Source organism: Vanacampus margaritifer, chromosome 13 (assembly GCF_051991255.1).
Source record: "Vanacampus margaritifer isolate UIUO_Vmar chromosome 13, RoL_Vmar_1.0, whole genome shotgun sequence".
NCBI lineage: Eukaryota > Metazoa > Chordata > Actinopteri > Syngnathiformes > Syngnathidae > Vanacampus > Vanacampus margaritifer.
The window spans coordinates 1,345,622-1,368,076 of record NC_135444.1 but is presented as its reverse complement, the minus strand read 5'-3'; the positions used below and the strand labels follow the sequence as shown (position 1 = coordinate 1,368,076).

General features: G+C 41.6%; 1 protein-coding gene across 1 annotated transcript in view; it reads right to left on the bottom strand.

Moving 5' to 3' along the window:
- gorab (golgin, rab6-interacting) overlaps nucleotides 1-22,455 on the bottom strand; it is a 292,517-nt gene that overhangs the window by 100,536 nt on the left and 169,526 nt on the right. The gene's annotated exons all lie outside the window — the stretch shown is intronic.

Genomic DNA, 22,455 nt, shown 5'->3' with positions numbered 1-22,455 from the left:
AAAATCACCATCCGCCACTTTATTAGAAAATATTGGTTTAGTAATTTGCCAATCAACCAGTGGATACACTTTATCCCATAGCGAGCATTTATCATTGGGGACTGTTATATTCATCAGTTCCATTACACATTTATCCTCTATTTTAGCAGGAATTACCCTCAATAGAGGTCTTGGCCAGCCACTACTAAATACCTTCAAAGATTTAATGGAGAGTTTGACAGATGTGTTTGTGTTAGGAGCAACGGTCAGGACAATTGAGTTATTATACGCCCAGGACATTATCTAAGGAATTCGGGGAGAAACAACATTCCTTTTATCACGGTGTGTTGTATTCAAATTCGCGTCAAGGGGCTTCATGAAAAACTAGAATGGCACAACAATTAATAAGAGAAAAATCGTCACAATGCAGCAATTAGTAGCAGAGTTCTTCTTCGAAACCATCTTGAGAAGAAGTTCTTTGTTGAGCATTGGTTGATTTTTATTTTTTTTTTAGAGGAAGAGGCGTTGTCAGCCTCTTTCTGAACCCTGGCTCACTGCCAGAGATCCAAGGATTGGTCACCGGGATTATCTTCCCAGAGTGTGACTCAATCGTTGTGAATTGATGAAAAGGGCACGTGACTCAATCTGCATTGAGTGATTTCCTCCTTCAGAGCAGCAGATTGACACTGGATCAGCTTTCCAGGCGAATCAATTGTGAAATGATGCCCAGGGAAAAGGCACTTGAAAGAATCTCCTTTGAGCAACTTCCTCCGCATGCAGGTCTCCTCCTTGGACAGCTTGTCAGGTAGACACTGGAAACGGGTGTGATGGGATCCGTTAGATGGCTCCAACTGGTGTGGGCGTAGATCAGCAGATGGTTGCCCTTGGTGGCAGCGTTGAGCCAGACCCAGCGGGCCTGGTAGAATATGACAGACGATGCCAAGTATCTCCTCTCCGATACAAGCGCACCGCACAGGATGTACGCTCTTTTACCTTGAGCGGTCCCAAGCATCTAAGAGCACACCATTTACTCTTAGTTACCTTCAACCACACATATTCACAATCATTTATTATTATTTTAAATTTTCCTAAAATGAGTCCCATGTAATGGTATGTAATGATTAATTAAATGTTTTACCATGATATTTACTGTTGTAGATTTAGCATAAATGTGCATTTTGTCGTACATCAAATTTCTGTATTTTTGACGCTGGTTTTTATTATAGCAGTGTAAATCATTTAATAAACAACATCATCTTAACCCAGAACGCTCACGTCCGGCCGGGCCATGAACAGTCCGAGAAGAGATATATATATATATACACTTATACCTTTAATAAACACTGCAGTCCTGCAGTTTATTTTAACAACGTGTCTCATAAAATAATGTCAACCAGGTGTCTCAATGTTCCTTCCACACCTAAATGGCAAATTCCATGGGCTCTAGAAATTATACTTTTCAATTGTTTCTGAAATTGAATATACTTACCTTATTTTCACCAATGCCGTCTTTGCCAGCACTTACTTTCCTCCCATTGTCAAAGTCCGATCACCTCAATTCTCCTCCTGTGAATTCATTCACTCACATACTGTAGAAGTATCACATTCAGACTAACTTATAGTCCTACATTTATTTGATTCAACATGAACTGTTTGTGTGCATACTTTCTTTGTGATACACACAGACAGACCAGTAACTGACTCCCTCATCTGATAAAGATCAACTTTGATCATTTCAGACCTGAATGTGAAAACTGCAGCCGCTTACAAATTGCTGCTTCAAAAAGGGAAAAAAACAGACACCTTGTGTCCTGTTGATAAGAAAAACCAAATTTGGGCAATTTGGCCAATACCAAAACTACAGGAGCAGATCCTGCTTAGCTTGCAACAACAATTCATAAAAACAAAAGCCCTTGAGGTGCAAATTTGAATTCTGTCCAGGCAACACAGAGTGAGGAAAAAACAACAAAAAGAACTGTTAAGTAAGATAAAAGATCAGAGTACCTATTTCAAATAAACCAAAAAGTAATCTTAGAATGCTAATTATCCTCACCTCTTCTACAGAGTAGTGGGGCTTGTAAAACACAGTAGGCAACTTTGCAGATCATGACCCAATCCAAAAATCACAGTGCTGCGACCTTAATCAAAAATCAAAAATTTAACCAGCAAATTCGCCATAAGTGTTCCACATCTGAGTCCAAATTCACAAGCCAAAGTTATAAAAAAGAAATGGGCAAAAAATAAGAAGACCAAATTCAACAAGCATCAAATAATGGAAAATATAATAATAAAGATTGAAATAAATTTTATCCTACCCTAATTCACATAAGCCGTTCTCAATTTCCGAAACTGCGTTGCTATAGATCACATCTCCTTCTCAGACACAGTACAGAGTGCAAATGCATACAAACAGACCAAAATATGACTCAAGGAGCCAATCTCAGATGCCTCGAGAACTTTGAGTCAACAACTGGAGTTCATATTCCTTCCTGTCCAGCACATGGCAGCAGCTATGCAGGCAAAGTTCAAAGCAGGCCTTAGCTTTCACTGGAGACCCCTGACAGTTTCATCAAGACGGCTGTGATGAGAGTTCGAGATGTCTGCTCAAAGAGTTGATGGACATTTTGCTCAGACAATGCATAAGAGTCATTGAACAGTCATATGGCGAGCGGATATAGTGTACCATCCTTATCGCAGTCTGTTTGGCCACTTCCCCTCCCGAAAGTTGCCTTCTGTGCACCAAGCAGAGTAGGAGAACGCTTGTCCATATTCCCAACAGCCAGGTTATTCCAGCACGTTGATTAGTCGCCCAAGAACAACACCTCTCGTCAAAGATTGAACCCGCCTGAAACATTAATACACTCGGAACAGACAGAGGGAGATGAGATCATAGCAAGAGAATACTATCTGCTTGTTGTAATTAAAAATAATAATAATTTTCTCAAAAAATGTATTTTGTAGTTTTATTTAAATGTGTTCACTACACTATAGCAAGTAGTATTACTATATTTACGCATATGTCTACCATAGACTTCTTCATTACATGTTACCTCAAATTATGCTTAAAATGTGACAGCTCACAGTCAGCGCCCTCATGGGGAAGTTCTCTAGTCTCAGAACTGGCATGCAAAATGGCCGACTTCAAATTCTGAAATTGGACTCAGACAGAACAAAGGTTTAATCATTTTCACACCTACAAATGAGTCATGAGAGATGCAGGGGGAAAAAATCAAAAATGAAAAGTCTTTTTCAATTAGAATTTGGTTTTATTACTCATTCAACTATATTAAAATTTGGTTTTATTACTCATTCAACTATAAAAAACAGACCTGATTTTAAAAAATAATATGGAGAGTGGCCTGTAGTTAACATCTAGACCTCTATATCCTTCCGCTTATCAGGAATTCCACTGGCACCAACAGATTAGTATCTGATGAGCCCTGCTACGCACACACAAAAGATAACAACCAGGTGTTACTTGACACAAAAAAATCACAAGTCTCCTCTGAAACCACAACTCTCCCCACCGGAGACAAAGGGGAGAGAGGGGGGGAAATGGGAGAGAAAAAAATAAAGAAAATAAAACAAAAATAAAAAACAAAAACTTATCACACACACATACTCCTGTCCTTTTTATTTATTTTTATTTTCTTTCATCATTCTTCTCTTATCTAGAAAAGAGAAAAACTTCCATTATGAGGACACATTGCACTCTAACTCCTATCTCACACACAAAGCCCCCCTAGCCCCATTTAAGACACAGGGGAGGGAGCGGAAAAGAGAGAAGAGAAAAAAATAATAAAAATCTTAGCATTATCACATTCAAAACCTATTTTTTTACTACATTCCAATACGAAAAACAAACGCTATTATCGCACCAGTCCTATCAACTCAAAAACAACACCAAACATACAGTTAAAGATATTAAAGGAAAAACAAATAAAATATCGACACACACATTTCTCATTCACAATTACACTCCAAGTGAACTCCCAAACCACCAGGATAGCCCCCACCTTCCTTATCTAGGTCTCATTCAATTACTCAACAATTCTCTCAACTCTTCAAACTTTTGCAGGCACATACGCACACACACACATACCAACTAGAAAAACTCCCATTATAATCACACAATTGACCCTAGTCATTTTATAACAAAAAACATTCCTTCCAAATCACATAATACATCTCACAGTCTTGTCTCACGAACTGGGCCCAGCAGTCACTCATACGCAACACAAACTCCTCAAATCAATTCAGTGACGTCTCATTTGTTGAACCAGTCCAAGAGGTTAGATTTAGAATCCTCTCAGCAACGTTGCTCATCATACCACCTTTACATTGTCGTCTAAATTGTCTTCCATTCGAAGAAATTATAGACGTATTATTTACAGAGCTTTCCAGCGCGTTGTTGCGGTGGAAACCAACCACTATTACAATTAGTGCGCATTCATTCATTTAAAAGACTTTTCAACTTACGCCGGCGCCGTGGTGGAAATGCGTCAAGCATCATGATCGTTGCAGTCTTGACTTGGCCGTCTAGCAACAAATTCCGACTAGCCGGAAGTGTATGTAAATCAAACCATCCTTAGTTACGGTCAAAAATTTTCGTCCATAATATGTAGTAATTAGTCGTTTTAATATTTATAAAGTCAGTGACGTCTCACTTATGATACTACAATACAACAGATCAAAACTATTCTCATTAATTCCCCCCCAAAAAATTATTATTATATATTTTTTTCTTCAGAAAAAGAAAAACAAAAAGAAAAAGGAAAAATAAAACAGAAATTAAATATCGTTTGCGCGACTTAATAAATATATCCAGGATCTTCACGGGCGGCTTAATTCAACAAAATCAGAAACAAAAAAACACAGCCTTCTCCTCCGTGGAATTATATCAACACGGGCATCACTTCTTATGCATAGTTCAATGTCGTAGTAATTTTCAAAATCGAGGACTTTCGCGTCCCTCCGTAACAAATACGACTTTAAACCCACTAACTTGTTCACACAGATCTCAAATACAATTTGGTACAGACGTAATGCGGCTGTATTGATTCTAAACAAACAGAATTTCTCTATGTGGATAATTGTCCACTCACCTTATTAATATTTGGCGCCTTTAGAAATTCAATGCCCAGGATCATCACAGCATTCGCAAAAAACGTCCAAATTTGTCGCCGTCGGAGGTCACCATTTTGAAGGTATTATTTATTTACTTTATTAAGTGTAATCTTCGCGTGTTCAAAATAATTGCATTGAGATCTCATGAAGAAGTTTTCCTTGCAAAGATTTATTAAGAGCTCTTAAGACCCAAGTGTAAGCCCACATCTGAAAGCAATGTCCAGCCACAAGTGTGTACCGAATAGCAAACTCCCACTCTTTTTATACATGAAAAAGCTTTCCCTCCTACTCTCAGGCTGGACAAAGGGTTAGTAATTATAATAAGCAGACATGTGATATACCGACATGTTTACTCCAGCTCCCCTACCAGCCCGGAAATATGATGTAGACAGGTTTTGATCTTGGACCTTCAGTTTTTACGACATAATGAGTAATGGCATGAGAACTTGACTCCCTTTAAAACATACACATTCTTATCTTCATGAGAACTTGACTCCCATACACATTCTTATCTCAAGAACTGGAAGGGAGTAAAAATTTCCAATATATTTCACAACAACATTATCACAGTGTTCTTCCTTTAACTACACAGTTATATGGCATCTATATACTTATAAGTAAATTCATAAACAGTAAAAATATAAATGGAAAATGTTAAATGTCAACAGTATCTCTGTTGGGTTGTGCCCATAGAATGATATATTGTAGCTGGTTAGCTATTGAAGAGGAATAAAAGAATTTTGTCCTCTTTGCGTGTTCCAAAAATGAAGATAGATTTAATGTAAGAAAAATACACCTTTGCAAAAAAGATTTTTAATCAATCAGAGAATCTCTGGACAAATAACTGCCTCTAATCATCACTTAAACAACGTGGGATTTCCGAGCGTCAAATGCACTCTTCTACGTGTACAATAGCTTCTTATAGTTAAAAAGACCTCCTCCTTTTCATTTATAGACTAAACATACTCTCTGGTACTTTTCCGTGAGCAGTGGCGTAAACAAGGTCAGATTTGGGTGTGTGTTCGGGACTGAATATGTTATATAGTTGAAGGTTCTATTTTTCCCCATAACAAAATCTCACAAACAAGTTGAACCAAATTTACGGTGGCCGTGACTGATGAAGAAAGTAAAGAGTGTGTGTGTGTGTGTGTGTTATTTCAAAGCAAATTTTGTTTTCAAGACCGAAATGTGCGTGTACAAAGCGCTGAGAAGGAACTTGTTTAGACTAAATAGTATGACCCAGTTTAAGGTCAGATTATACCGAAATCAATACCATCTGCTCTGCACAGGACACAAAACAATTCGACAAGGTTAATATAAAGAATTGGAATGTTAATAATGGTTAATAAAATAAAATGAAGTATTAAAAATGTTATAATATCTAACACTATATAGTAGTGCATAAAATTTGGTGCCTCTAGACCTCCTTTGGATTTACTTCTCTGAAGAGTAGATAGACCAATTGCTTTTTTTTTATTCCAGTAAAATTTTGTAACGGCCGAGTCCAACAACTGGAACCAGTTAGACGTAGGTTTAAATGGAATCATTGAGAAAATATAGTTTATTTTGGGTAAAACTTTCATTTTAATGATGGCTATTCGTCCTATTAGAGAAATAGGAAGATTATTCTAGCGCTCCAAGTCACTATAAATGCTATCCAGAAGTTGACTAAAGTTTAAATGAATTAAATCAGTTAATTTAGGTGAGATTTTTATGCCTAAGTATTTTAAATTACCTATAGGAAATGAGTAGTGTGGGTCCTGGCTTGCAGGGTTCCATGAATTTTCTGTAAAAGGTAGTAGTGTTGATTTTGTCCAGTTAATAGAATAATCTGATTAATGTGAGAATTTAGTTATTAAGTGAAATACTTCCCCTAACGAAATAGCAGGCTTCTTTCCTGGCGTATAGCTAAAATAAATATTGCAAATAATAAAGGGGACAGTGGGCATCCATGTCTTGTGCCTCTCTGTAGAGTAAAACTCTGAGATATAATCCCATTAGTAGTAACTGTACCTTTAGGAGAATCATATAATACTGACATCCAGTGAATAAATGACTTCCCAAAGCCAAATTTATTTAAAACAGCAAAGAGGAAGGACCAGTTAACTTTGTCGAAAGCTTTTTCTGCATCCAACGATATAATAACTGCCTTTTTATCATGCCACTGTGACATGCTAATAAGGTTAAAGAGCCTCCTAATATTATTAGTAGAGTGACGACCTTTAATAAAGCCTGTTTGGTCGCTATGAATGATTGTCGGGATTACTGTTTCTAGTCTAGATACGAAAGTCTTAGCGATTTTAATATCAGTGTTAATTTGTGAAATCGGACGGTAACTTGATGGATGGGTGGGGTCTTTTTCTGGCTTTAATAAAAGTTTAATTGCTGCTGTATTCATGTGTGGGCATATGTAACCATTCATTTTAATTTCTGTTACTACTCTTAAGAATAATGGAGCAAGCATTAACCAAAAGTGCTTAAAAAATATAGCCGGATAACCATCCGGGCCAGGTGCTCTGCCATTAGGCATACAATCTAGAGCACGGTTTATAGTTTTATTAAACATATAAACACGAAGAAAACACAAAACACATTACAAGTATAAAATGTAAGTTTAAGTAAAAAAGAAAAACAAGAATAGGAAGAAAGAAAATAGTTCATATATTCAAAAGGGATATGAGGAAGTTAAACATGTATCTAGTCCTAACCCTTATTCATTTTATGTTGATACAATAAGGTTAATATATTTCAACAAAAGAAAATGTATAAACCTAGTCATATATACAAGTGCACTTTAACATACGCACATTTGCCAGCAACATATGTACATGAAATTCATAGTCATATACCATCATACATTTATGAATCATATGCTCATACTCGCATATACAATTTTCATTATACTCATACCGATACATCCAAAGAAATTACAGCATATATACAATTTTAAAAGCTCATGTCTGATTTTATTTTTTATTTTATTTTTTATAACTTCGCTTTTAAACTTTTTTTTTAATTCAGCAAGTGACATCTTTTCAGGTCAGTTCCCAAAATTTTCCACAAATTAACACCTTTTACAGAAACACACCTTTGCTTAATATTTGTTGTTTAATTTTGTTTTGTAGACACTTGTGCCCCTTATGTTATAAGGACTCTAATTTCAAACGGTTTCTGAGGGTTAGGGTTAGGAGTAGATTGTTGTTACTTTATACATTATTTGTGCTATTTTAAATTCAAGTTGTAAAATTTCACTCAAGTTATAAAATTTCACTGCAGTTGATTTAATAAATAGAGAATGAGTTGGTTCTGTATATTTTGATCGATTATAATTCTTATGGCTTCTTTTTTTTTTACAGTTTGAAAACAGGATCGGTATTTGTTTTATATGCGTTTCCTCAGATTTCCACACAATAGGTCAGATATGGTTATAATAATGAGCAATATAATTTCTTACTCAGGACATCTTTGGTTTTAGAGAGTATCCCTAGAATTTTTGACATTTTTCTTTTGACATTATCTGTGTGACTTCCAACATAATTTTTCATCAATAAATACTCCCAAGAAATTAATTTTCATACACTTTATTACAATTGAATTTAAAATAATTTTGGCCTGTGTGGTTTGTCTCGTACCAAAAACTATAAACTTTCTTTTAAGTTTATTGATCATTTGTTCAAGTCAAACCAATTTTTTAATGTGTTTAATTTATACTCCACAGTAGTCAGAAGCTGCTTCAGGTTTTCTCCTGAACAGTAGAAAGTTTCACTTTTGAATATTTTTGAGACACAGCAGATATAATTTATATACAATATAAATAATTTGGGGCCTAACACAGACAATTGGGGGTCTCCATGAGTAATCAAGTGCTTTGATTGTTTATTGTTCACCTGTAAGTGTCATGACCTGCTGGAGCTGCCTTGTTTGTGGTGTTTTGTCATTCTCTACAGGCGTTCTTGTGCAATAGTTTTTTTTTTGTTGACTCCGGCTGTGTTCCGGTCGATGATCACATGACACCTCCAGATAATGGTGGGCAGTGCGCAAACCACACTCTAGATTACGCTACTGTTCTACGGCTACAGTTTTCACGACTTCCTATGTATCTTGTGCCAGAGAAAAGCATCGCTTTTTTACAGTAGAAGAAGAATAAATGGAAGACAACAGTAAAAAGGCAACTTTACTCCAGCCTCTTAATTTATTTTGAAAAATGTTTGCTATCTGTCAATTTGTGTTGGACACACACATTGAGGACAGAATAGTAAGTACTGATATCTATTATCCAAATAACTTTTCATCCATTTATATGCCAAACCTCTTATGCCATATTCCTAATTAATTCAATAGTATAGAATGATCTATGGTATCAAATGTTTGTTTTTTTATCTATAAAAATTCCAACAGTAATTTTTTTGTTATCTACATTAGTAGATATTGCTTCTAAGAGTTCCATGACTGCCATTGAGGTGGTCCGTTTTTCTCTAAACCCATATTGGTTTTCACTAAAAGCTTATGTTTTTCAATAAAATTGTCCAGTATATATGAAAATAGTTTTGGAGAACTGTGGCAGCAGTGATATTGGTCTATAATTAGTGAATATGTGTCTTTCTCCATTTTTATGAATAGGAATAACTTTCGTCATTTTCATTTTAGTTGGAAATATACCGGCTTTAAATGCCAAATTGCATATATATGTGAAAGGTTGCACAACATATTTTATAATACTTTTTACTTTGTCATATAAATGTTGAAGCAGTCAGTGGACTTTTTATTTTTTTTTACGTTTTAACAACATTTAATACTTATGTATCATTAGCAGCATTAAGCCACATAGTGGATGAATTATTTTTTATATGCTTATCTATTATTTCATGTTTGTTTCTTGGCTCAGGGATTTCTTTTGCCAAATTCCTGCCAACATTTAGAAAATACTTATTTAAATCATTAGTTATGTCTGAATTTTTTTCAATAACAATATTTTTATATTTTATTAAATATTCTGGATAATCTATTTATTTATTTTTAGCCATTTTTAATTACATGATTTAGTATTTTCCATATTTCTTGTGTGTTGCTTTTACTCTGCTCTAGTAATGCATGGTAATGATATTTCTTACTTGTTCATATAACATTCAATAGTTTATTTTTGTAGGTCTTGTACTTTACTTCCACACCGCTTCCGTTCAGTTCTTGGGGTTGACTGGTCATCTCCCACATTGAGGAAGCACTTGCAGAGGTTCTTAGGTTCGCCAACTTCTACAGGCGTTTTATTCGGAATTATAGCATGGTTGACGAACCTCTGACAAGGCTTACAATCTGCAAAGAACAATGTGTGTGGACCCCAAGAACTGAAGCATTTGAAGAGTTTATTTTCAAATGCACCAGTCCTCATTCACCCTAACACTAATCTCCCTTTCATTGTAGAGGTTGATGCGTCGGATACAGGAGATCAGCAGTCAGCTCTCAGCGATCCCCAGTCGACTAGCGTCTGCACCCATATGCATTTTTCTCACAACGCCTGACCTCTGCCGAATGCAACTATGGCGTGGGTAATAGAGAGTTACTGGATATAGTGTTGGCGCTCGAGGAGTGGAGGCACTGTTTAGAGGGGGCGATGGAACCTTTTCAAATCTTTACTGACTATATGAATCTGGCAAACATAAAGTCAGCCTGTAGACCAGAGGTGGGCAATCGCGGTCCTCGAGGGCCGGAGTCCTGCAGGTTTTGTAGGTTTCTCACTTCCAACACAAGCTGATTCCAATCAACAGGATCGTTATCAGGCTTATGCAGAGCTTGCTGATGAGCTGATCATATATCAGCTGTGTTGGAGAAGGGCAACACGCAAAACCTGCAGGACTGCGGCCCTCGATGCCCACCTCTGCTGTAGACTCAATCCATGCCAGGCCCAATGGGTGATGTTCCTCACCTGTTTTGACTACACCATTCCCCGGGTCACGAAATGCCAAGTCCGATGCCCTGTCACGGATGTTTGGGTCGCCTGAGGACAACACCACACCAGAGACGATAGTTCCGGCGACCCGGGTGGTGGGGGCTCTCCAATGGGAGGTTGAAAAGAGGGTGGCAAGTGCCACCAGGGACACACAAGTACCCAACGGATGTCCGGCAGACAAACTGTTTGTCCCTGTCCACATGCGCCCAGAGGTACTACACTGGGGACACTCCAAGTTGGCGTGTCATCAAGGGGTGAGTCAGACTCAGTTTCTTATAGGCCAAAGATCTTGGTGGCCAAGGCTTCGAAAGGACATTGGAGAGTTCGTCTCCGTGTGCTCTGTCAGCGCCCGAAACAAGCCGTCTCACCAACCCCCTGCCGGTCTGCTCCGCCCATTGCCCATTCCGGCTCACCCATGGTCTCATGATGCACTGGATATCGTTACAGGGCTCCCACTGTCACAAGGCAAGACAGTCATCCTAAATGTGGTGGATCGATTCTCGAAGATGGCCCATTTCGTTGCGCTGTCGAAGTTGCCCTCATCAAGCAGATGTTTCGGCTCCACGGCATTCCAGTGGACCTGGTCTCAGATCGAGGGCTGCAATTTGTTTCCCGTGTTTGGAAGATCTTCTGCAAAGCTATGAGAGCCACCTCCAGTCTATGGTCTCTGTACCATTTGCAGACTAACGGACATACCAAGCACTCAAATCAGGTCCTCAAAGCAGCCCTCCGGTGTATTTGTCAGCAACACCCGTCAGCTTGGTCCACACACCTTCCTTGGGTAGAATACGCCCACAACTCTCTCATCTGTTCTGTCACGGGACTGTCGCCATTCCAAGTGGCCTGTGGATACCAACCTGCGGTTTGCCCATCGCAGGAGGGGAGTGTTTCTGTGCCTTCTGTCCAGGTCCACCTTCGCAGCTTTGGGGTGCACAGCAACTCGGAATTAGGACCGACACCGGGTCCCGGCCCCAGCCTATCAACCGGGCCAGAAGGTGTAGCTTTCGACATGAGACTTACAGCTAGAAGGGGGGGAAGGGGGGAGATCCTGGGCGTACCCAATCAACTGGCCAAGATGACCGCCGCTCTGGGTGGGGGGAGTGGCGAGAATCCTGGGCGTACTTAATCAATTGGCCAGAATCCTGGGTGTACCTAATCATATGTCCAAGGTGGTGGTGGTAGTAGTAGTAGTAATAGTATTTGCAATAGTAGTAGTCGTACATAGGCCAAGCCTTGAGTACACATAGAAAAAAAGGGGCTGAGTTGAGCTCAACAGGGAGAGAGATGATTGGCTGAGGCAGTTTCTATGCAAAAGTGAGAGAAAAGCAGTATAGCAAAAAAAGCACTATTTAAATAGCAGTCCATTACATTTAAAAACAAAAAAAATAATGTTGTGCTTTTTATTAAAAAAATGTAAATGAGCTGAACAGTTTAAAATTGGAACATTTGGAATTGGTCAAGAAATGTGGAAGTTAACCATAATCAACATTAACTAAAAGTTATTTACTGTCGCTTTAAGAAACATTCACGCACACACATTTGACTTTAACTTGTTGGACACATCACGCACACACATTCAACTGAAATGTATGAGAAAGCGCACACCTCGAACAAAAGGCTCTCACGACTTAACGGTTCAAGATGCAGTTAGAACGGCAAGGGTTTGGGAAACGCAAGCATGTTCTCATTTTTGTAATCGGATGAAAAATGAGCAAATTAGGGCAGGTTGAAGATGCGCGTAATGCTCCACAAGGTTTTTACCTTAATGTCCAATCATATGTGGGCTATTCACAGTCAACCCCCATGCCTCATACTCTCATGGCAAGCTTCCAGACAGCATATTCAAATGCCACTCGCCAGGACCCCCATCCAAATCGGTCAGTTCCTCAAGCTCATACATCAGCAGCATCCAATCCATACCATTAAGGGCTAGGTGGTGCTACCTACCTGCTACACCCATCCACAGGTATTTGGGGTCGCAGTGCAGGCTCTCCCAAACCACAAACCATGACTAGTGCAGTTCCGCATGACACAGTCCCACCACAGGTGTCCATCCCGGCACATACAACAACCAATCCTTCCCCCACTGTGCATCCAAATAGTTTTATGAATGCGCCAGCACAACATCAACCCCCCCAGTGCCCACGTGCACTCACCTGTCATTTACCCAGATCCTCAACAACTGGCCTATGGTGGGTTGGTACGGACACATCAAGTCAAAAATGTCCAAGTGTTTACGGGTCCTGCTGAAAGCAAGTCACTTGTTGAAGATTGGATACGAGATATGCAGTGCCTTTTGGAGGCGCTAGAGCTGCCGGCACACCTCCGCTTTTCCACTGTGGTGCGTCATCTAAGTGGTGAAGCAAGAAAATTAGTGCTGAACCTGTCTCCTGATGAACAGACTCCAGTGAGGGCATTTGAAGAGCTGAGAGCTGAGTATGGTGATGCATATGGCTCTCTAGACGCCCTAGTTGACTTTTATGAGCGCAACCAATGATCTGGAGAATCGGCCTGTTTGAATGCCATAGCACTGGAAGAAACCCTGAGAGTGGTGGAGGAAAGTCAAAGAAATGGCCAGCCCTTCCCAGACCGTGACGGTTAACTAATTCGACAATTCCTAAGAGGACTTAATGATGAGGTGTTTACCAGAATCGCACCAATGAAACCCAGACTTTTAAGCTTCAGAGAGCTGCAAGTAGAGTTACGCAACATGTCAAAGGAGAATAGAAAGTTCCAGTCTCAGCTTAAGTCGAAGAAGACCTACATGCAGATACAGGTTGCACCCGATACAAGTAATGTGAAGGTTGAGAGTTCAAAGCATGCATCCGAGTTCACAGAGCTGACTGAGATGGTAAAAAGGTTGGCCCTCAACCAAGAGAAAAACATGGAAAAGCTGGCTCACCTAGAAGCATTAATTGGTACGCCAACACCCACACCCTTGCCCGGACTTCAACCCTCCTCATTAACTGCCAATCCAGCTATGGGTGTGACATGTTACAGATGTGGGAAGCAGGGACATATAGCCCGAGTGTGCAGTGCACTGTTACCACACCCCGGATGGATGCAGCCAGCTCGGCCACAGTCTTCAGAGGAGGGTACTGCCCCTCCATCACCTCATCCTTTAAATGCTTAGAACCCATGGTTGCCCCATCAACCCACTAAGGCTAGCACTAAGCCACCCACCCCTTTGAGATGAGCAGACAACTGAGCAGGGGTTGGGCCCCCCTCTGGTGGGCCCCAGAAATCAGGGTGAAGTGGATGTTAATGGATTAACGTGCAGAGCTCTCATCGACTCTGGCTCTCAGGTGACAAGCATCACACACAAATATTGGCGTGAACACCCCATTCATCGAGAGCAAAACCACTGGCCTTCTAATATTTCTATTGAGGGAGCTGGGGGTCAGCCTGTGCCGTACTATGGTGTCCTTCACATTGATCTTACAGTGATGAGTAATGAGCTCAAAGCTGTGCCTACATTTGTTCTTCCTGACTCTGAGTATCGCTCCTCAGTCCCGCTGCTTGTAGGAACCAATGATATCCGTGCTGCAAAAAGTCGGCACGTCGCGTAGAAAAATGACGTAAATACACACCGCACCGACACCGACTATTACGTACCTTCAGCGCATGCGCGAGAAGTCATTCCCCTCCGTACCATTGGCGGCGGTAGTCATTACTCCTAAAGGCAACCGGCAACCTCTTTACGGCGGCGGGATCCCCCGTGCTTTTTCAGCACTGCCACCTGGCGGTCAGGAGGGACTAAATAGAAACGTAAACAACTCAAACAGGTGTTAACCCCAACACCCTGTCAACTCCTGGCTGCTACCGATCGTCGGTTCACCCGAAAAGCTTCGGCCGTGCTGCCCTCCGCGTTTTGGACATGGTGCCGACCTCGAGCTTCTGAACGAGCTTCCTCAAGACCGCCGGACGGAAGGGCCATGCACCCCTGCTGCTCCCACAAGGATTGTGCTGTTAAATGCGCGGTCATTGACAAACAAAACGTTTATTTTGAGGGAGTTTTTCCTTTCCTTTTTTTTTTTTTTTCTGGGAGATCTCAGTATTGATCATTTGAAATGTCATCATCATTGTTCTCCCTTTTTTTAAATTTTTTTTATTTTTTATTTTATTTATTTTTTTTGTATGTGTGTTTGTGCGTGTGTGCGTGCGTGTGTGTGTGCGTGCGTGCGTGCGTGAGAAAAAAATAAAATAAATAAATAAGAATTCCCATACCGTTCACCTAAACCGAACACTTCAAAATCCAGCCAGAGTCGTGGGGCCGCCAGGAGACCCGAAGGGGGACCAAAGAAAAGAAAGAAAAGCGAAGCCCAGCACCGACCAGACACCACCCACCGGGCCACTAACCTTCACCAACCCCAGAGACATCCAAACTCCAACAAATCAGGGAAACCTCAAGGGCCCAAAGGAGAAACTGAGGAAAGGTAGAAAGGACAGACGAAGCAGAGTGAGATCCACAGACACCAGCCTCCACCGAATCAATGACCTGAGGGAGTTTTTCCTTTCCAACAACTTAGATTTCCTCTGCTAGACGGAGACGTGGACTGTCGCTGGTGCGTTTACTGCTATGATTGAATTACTACCGCCTGGATGTACTTATCGCTCCGAGGACATCGGGCCGAGGTGGAGGAACGGCGACTATTTAAAAAAACAACAACAACCTTTAAATGTATCTAGGCCTTTAAAGCTGTCTATGGCTCTCAGTTTTTCCACAAAGTTGAAGAATTGTACCCAGAGTGGCATACAGCTTTTCAGTCAGTTGGTGGTCCTGAACTAAGTGAAACAGATGACCTGGTATCTCCTGCTGTCTATGTTGGGCGTAAGATTCACATCCCAGCAGAAATTGAAGGAAATTGATTTGCGGTGCAACATAAAAGCTGGCCCTCGAAGACAGACTTACACAGCTATCATTGAAAGCCACCCCTCAGTGCAGCTCCCCCCAAACCTGTTGGTGGCAAAAGTTATTGCAGATGTCAAAAAGGGGTATGCTCCTGTCAGAGTAATAAACTTGTCCCATCATGCCATCACTGTTAAGCCCTACACACATCTAGCTAATGCTTTCCTGGTGGACAACGTTGTGGAGTTCTCAGATAAAACACCGGATAACTGCGATGAGGATGTAAGCAAAGGAGCCTGCCTGAGTCTCGATCAAGTGGTGGCAAATAGTGAGGTGGATTTGAGTGTAGCAGCAGTAGAAATGGAGCACCAATGGTCTTTTCTGAAAGAGCTGGTGGAAAAAACTGAAATGTCTTTTCCCAACGCCCGATGGATTATGGCTGGACCAAAACCGTAACAAAATTGCTGACAGAGATGGAGTCAGCAGGAGTTATCAGGCCAAGTAAAAGCCTATTTGCATCGCCGGTCGTGACTGTAACAAAAAAAGATGGTACATTGAGGCTATGCATCGACTACAGAAAGTTTAACTGGGATGCCTTTCCTCTGCCGAGAATTGAGGAGGCTCTGGAGGCCCTGGGTCAAGTGAAGTACTTCTTCACACTTGATCTAACGTCTGTCTTTTGGCAGGTGGAGGTGGCAGAACATGATAAGCACAAGACTGCTTTCAGCACACCGATGGGGCTGTTTGAGGCTAACAGGTTGCCTTTTGGCTTGCAGAATGCCCCCTCAACCTTCCAAAGGCTCATGACCTGCTGTTTTGGAGATCTAAACTTCACCCATCTCCTAATCTGCCTTGATGACATATATTTTTCAAAAACATTCGACCAGAACTTACAGAGGCTGCAGCTCGTGTTTGATCGACTGCAAGAGAATGGCTTAAAATTGAAGCCTTCCAAGTGTCAGCACCTGAGGAAAGAGGTGCAATATCTGGGTCACCTTGTGTCTGCTGAGTGAAATCAGGACTGATCCAGAGAAGATCAGTAAAGTGAAGGACTGGCCAAGACCCACCAACTGAAAGGAAGTGCTGCAGTTCCTAGGGTTTGTAAGGTATTATAGGCGGTATGTGCCTGGCTACACCACCATTACTACTCCACTCTATCGTCACACCTCGGGCAAACCCAGAAAGAAGACACCCCCTCCCCCCTTTATGGACTGATGAGTGTGAGGGGGCGTTCCTGTCCCTAAAAGAAAAGTCGGTGACTGCTCCGGCGGTGGGCTACACTGACTACAGTTTCCCGTTTGTGCTGCAGACTGATGCCTCTGGAAGGGGGCTTAGAGCGGTTCTGGCGCAAGTACAAGATGGGGTTGAGCGAGTCATCGCCTATCCTAGCAGAGGTTTGAGCCCACCACAGACAAGTTACCCTGCGCATAAACTCGAGTTCCTCACTTTAAAATGGGCACTGACAGATAAGTTCTATTACCACCTCTATGGGCGCAAATTCTCTGTCCAGACAGACTCCTCCGCAAAATCGGATGCCACTGGTTAACGGTTGGTGTCACTCCTTTCATCATTCGATTTTGATATCCAATACAGGAGGGGTCAGAATAACTCGAATGCTGATGCACTCTCTTGGCTATCCAACCAGGAAGTAGCTCAAGGCTTGCAGGTATGTCCTCAACTCGCAGTCAGTGAACAGGGTCTTGATGTGCCGCGAGCCACCCCTGCGCCTTTAAGCCCTTTGGGTGAAAACACACCATCCCCGGAGGTACCGGAGCCCTATGGTGACGGGGGGACCAATTCACTCTTCGGATATAACGAAACAGGAGATTCGTGCAGAGCAGAAGAGAGACCCTGTGATTGGCCCCGTGGCACACAACCAGAAGCCTACCCGTAGTGTGCGGCTCAAGGCGGTGTGTGCCTTCTCTTAAGGGAGTGGAGGAGGTTGGTGATAAAAGAGGGTATCCTGTACCGCCGTGTTCAAGACCTTCAAAGAGGTGTTGTGGAGCAACTGGTCCTGCCAGAGACAATGCGTGAATCAGTTAAAAAAAAAAAAAGAAAAGCCCTCCATGATGACTCAGGAGACTTTGGTCTCGAGAAAACATTGCAAATGATAAAAGAAAGGTTCTACTGGACAAGGATGTTCCATAACATTAAGGCATGGTGTGAACAGTGTGAAAGATGCTGTCTCAGGAAGACTCCCACTGCGAGCAATAGGGCTCATCTGATCAGTATTCACAGCAGTGCACCAATGGAGCAGGTATGTGTGGACTTTTTGACGCTGGAAAAGTCAAGAAAAGGCATTAAAAACGTCCTAATTGTCACTGATCATTTCTCCCGGTATGCCGAAGTCTACCCCACCAGAGACCAAAAAGCCATCACGGTAGCTCGGGTGCTATGGAAGAACTTCTTCTGTCATTTCTGATTCCTTGCAAAATTATATACAGACCAAGGTCGCAATTTTGAAAGTGTTGTAGTGAGATAGCTGTGCAAATGTACTAGGATCACTAAGACGCATACAACCCCCTACCACCCCCAGGGTAATGGGACCACTGAAAGGTTCAATCGGACCCTCATGAACATGCTAGGTACCCTTGAGCCGCACTTGAAACCTCATTGGCATGAAACCTGGATTCCATGAGACATGCCTACAACTGCACACAACATGATTCCACCGGATATACCCCGTATTACCTAATGTTCGGCAGGCATCCCAGGCTCCCGGTTGACCTCATCTTTGGACTTGATTCCACCAAATAGCCCTGTGGGTACAGTGACTATGTCCAAACTCTGCACGACGATTTGTCCCAGGCTTATGCTCAGGACAATCAGACCTTTCAACATGCTAAACGCCAGCAGAAGTACTATGACCAAAAAGCACAGAGCCAAGCCTTCAGCCCTTGGGACAGAGTCCTAGTTAAGGTATGCTATGTTGAGGGAAAGCAGGAACTCGGAAACAGATGGGAATCACGTCCATACAGTGTGATGAAAAAGCAACCAAAAATACCGGTTTATGTCCTGCGGTCTGAAGATGATGCAGCTGAAAGAGTGGTGCACCGCAACCTCCTTGCCCAGTGCATGTTTCTCTCAGTGCAGCAGGATTGTGGAGGCGAGAATATTGAGCTGCATCCGGACGCAAGAGATTCTGAGACTGAGTCTGATAAAAGGGATGATGCTCTTGTACAGTTTAATTTAATTTCACAAGCACCTTGTTGCTTTTTGTCCCTCTGGAGACCCCGTAATTTTGGCTGTGCTTGCGTGGGGCGTCCATCTTGGTTCAGTTTATTTTTGGTTTTGAATAGGTGAGTGTGTTTGTCACTACCATCCATTTTATATCTTTGGTTCAATAGACCTCCGAAGGTTTTTTGTTAGATTAATCTTCTTGTTAACGCATGTTTGCTTGTTTATTTAGTTTGCGGGAACAAAATTGGGGAATATTAGTTGTTTTATTTCCTATGGTTTGATTTGGGTAATTGAGTGCATTATTCCTTACCAGGACCTATCCCTCCACCTGAAGTCGGAGGGAGGCTCCCCCTCTCATCCAAAACCCAACATAGAGGCACTGAGCTGTGGGGCAATATATACAGTATGCCCACATTTGCTTGGAGCCTTCTAGCGTGAGCCACTCTACAGTGAAAGAGAGTCCAACTCCTCTCAAGAGGACTGGTACCAGAGCTCAAGCCTTGTGTGGAGGAAAGTCCAACTGTATCTAATCAGAGCTTCTCAACCTCACAAATCAGATTGTGCCCCTTTACCCGCCATAGAGGTGACATTCTCCGTCCCCAGAACTAGGTTCTATTGCCGGATTGGACAAGGTCCCCCACTTCAGTCGCCACCCAGCTCCCTTTGCACTTGACCACCTTACCCTCTTCCACACGTGGTGAGCCCATGGGAAAGCTGTCCCATGTTGCCTTTTCGAATTGTGCCCGGCCTAGCTCCATGAGTGCAGGCCTGCCAATAGGCTCCCGAGGCACCGAGCCCCACTGCTAAGCCTGGCTCCAGATGGGGTCTCCAGTGACCCATGTGCGGGGAAAGGAAAACAAGTCTATTTTTTTCATCATAGTGGTCTCAGGAGCCGTGCTTTGTCTGGTCACTTACCTGTTTGCCAGGGGTGACCCTGCATAAGGTTCCAGACAACTTACCTCCTAGGATTATTAGGGCACACAATCGACTCCACCACGATAAGGTGATGGCTCCGGTGCACATAAAGATTAATATTATTATTGTCATATGTCTAGTATTTCACTCTTTTCCCCTCTGTTTTTAACTCATTTGCTTCCAAAAATGCATAAATATGTTCTATTTTAAAGGTGCATTGTGCAGTTTAAAAAGGTAATATTAAAGCTGTTTCTACATCATGCATGCTCCACCAATGCCCAGATGAGTACGAAGAGCCCTGATTGGTTTACTCCACAGTTTCTTTGAGGAGGGGAGGGGTGGAGTTTTTCTTACCTCATTTAAAGTCATGTCTTCGTTTGTCAACTGTGGCTGTTGCTTTAAGATCGTGCACATAATCGCATGCGCACCATGAACAAGCCTGACACAGATGTTGCAATTACGCTTTGGGCCAGGGGTGGCAGTCGCGAGTAGAAAAGTGACACACTGCCCAAAGATCCTTTAAGTATTACCATGGTACCAAGTTTTTTATGTTTTTATGTTATGCTAAAGCATACAGAAAGCTTTTATGCAGCCTCTGAACTGAAGAGAACGCTTGAAGCACTGGTAGTTATTAAAAAAAACGGCCAGCGGGTGGCAGCAGAGTATAAGAGATCAACCAGGGTCATATTGCAAAAAGCTATTTTCCCCAGTGTTTTAAACAGATTTGTGAAATTGAGCTATATTCTAATGCTAATTGCTGCAAAACGGAAACAGAGAGAAATATACTTCTTTTTTTTTATTGATGAAAGAAGAGACTCTAATCTTTCTTTTGGTAGGTCCCATATTATATAGCAATAGAACACAATATTTTGTGGGCCTTGCAAAATCTGTCAAAATGGCTGCGAGTGAATGAGTTAAAAATAAAAATATAGTAAAATTTAAATGATGTTTGGAGAAGATTGCTGTGCTGCGGGAATCACATTCTCCATGTGGTGTGGTTGTCTGTGAACAGATTTGCCCCACCAACAAACAACATGAAGTTTACAAGCATGTCACAGCTGGAAACAAGCTGATGATGGCATCTGTGTGTGTGGTAAGTAGACTTAATAAGTGCATACAGTGTCCGTTTTGTACTGAGATTTGAGAACCATGCCAACAAATGAGATTCATCCACTTTTCATGTTGCCTTCGTGTTGCCATGTGAGAACACTGGCAGAAAATTGTAGTTGAATTAGGGATGTTAACTTGGTGCCCTTGAATTCCTGGATCCTAGTATAATGAATTCAGATGACTCACAGATGCACATTCAGCCCAGATGAATCATCTTTTCATGGGAACATTTTATTCACATCTTTTCTCCCGAATTGAGTGAAAGGAAAGTATCGGGCAAGTAACAATTTAGTGTTTAAGAGTCAAGTGTATGTGACAAGTGTGACGTGTTTTTGTATCTAACACTTCTTTTTTTGCTCTGTGTATTTTTATTTAGCTCTTGCTTAGAGTACTTTATATTTTTGACAGTGCTTTTTACATTGCAATCTTGTATTCAACAATATAGGCAAGAGATTACTTTTAGTAACCTCAACAATAACACAACAACAAATAAACACTGGAATGAAAAGAAGCAAAAAAGAAGCTCTTAGCCAAATTTCAAGCATTTTCTCTTCCAGCAATAGACATTTGGTATGCAAGGGCAGAGCTACAGTACGTGCAGTAAGTGGGCCGGTCTGAGCCATGAAACTCCATGGCTGAAAAACTCTTTGGTGGCTGCACGAGTTTTCACCGGTTACGCAGGTGGGTGTATCAGAAGCCTGAGACAGGAGAATCGCTGCGTATTTCAAGTGCGTAAGGAATTGACTTAAGCGCAAATGGGAGGAAATGCCCCTAAGAGAAAGAGGTGAATTACATATTGGGCTAATTGCCAGTGAATCAGAAGGCAATTATTGAGCCCAGGCCAGTTGTGTGAAAGGTACCTACAGTAATTTCTGGACTATAAGGCGCACCTGACTATAAGCCGCGCTAGCTACATTTGGGGAATATTCGAGTTTGTTACACATATAAGCCGCACCCAACTGTAAGCTGTGGGTGTTTTAATGTTACCGCACTGGGTTCCCACTACTTTCTTTTCCATGAGGCCGCAAATTGTCTCGCTCTCGTTCTGTCTCTCCAACTATATTTTATTATTTCTTGTGCTTCCTTTGTAGTGTGCCCCCTTGTGATCTGATGGATAAGCCGCACCTTTGTATTAGTTGTATTATTTAATAGAGCAATTACCATGTATGACACACGAAAAATACACTTTAAAATAGAAAGGTTGACAAAAATGGCAAGTATAGTGTACAATTAAGTACAACACATGAATTCAAAGCAGTATTTATATCAGACAAACCTTTTCAAAAATGTCCTTTTGTTTAATTACTATTTGAAGCGCCCATGCAGGAACAGCATAAATGCATGCAAAATG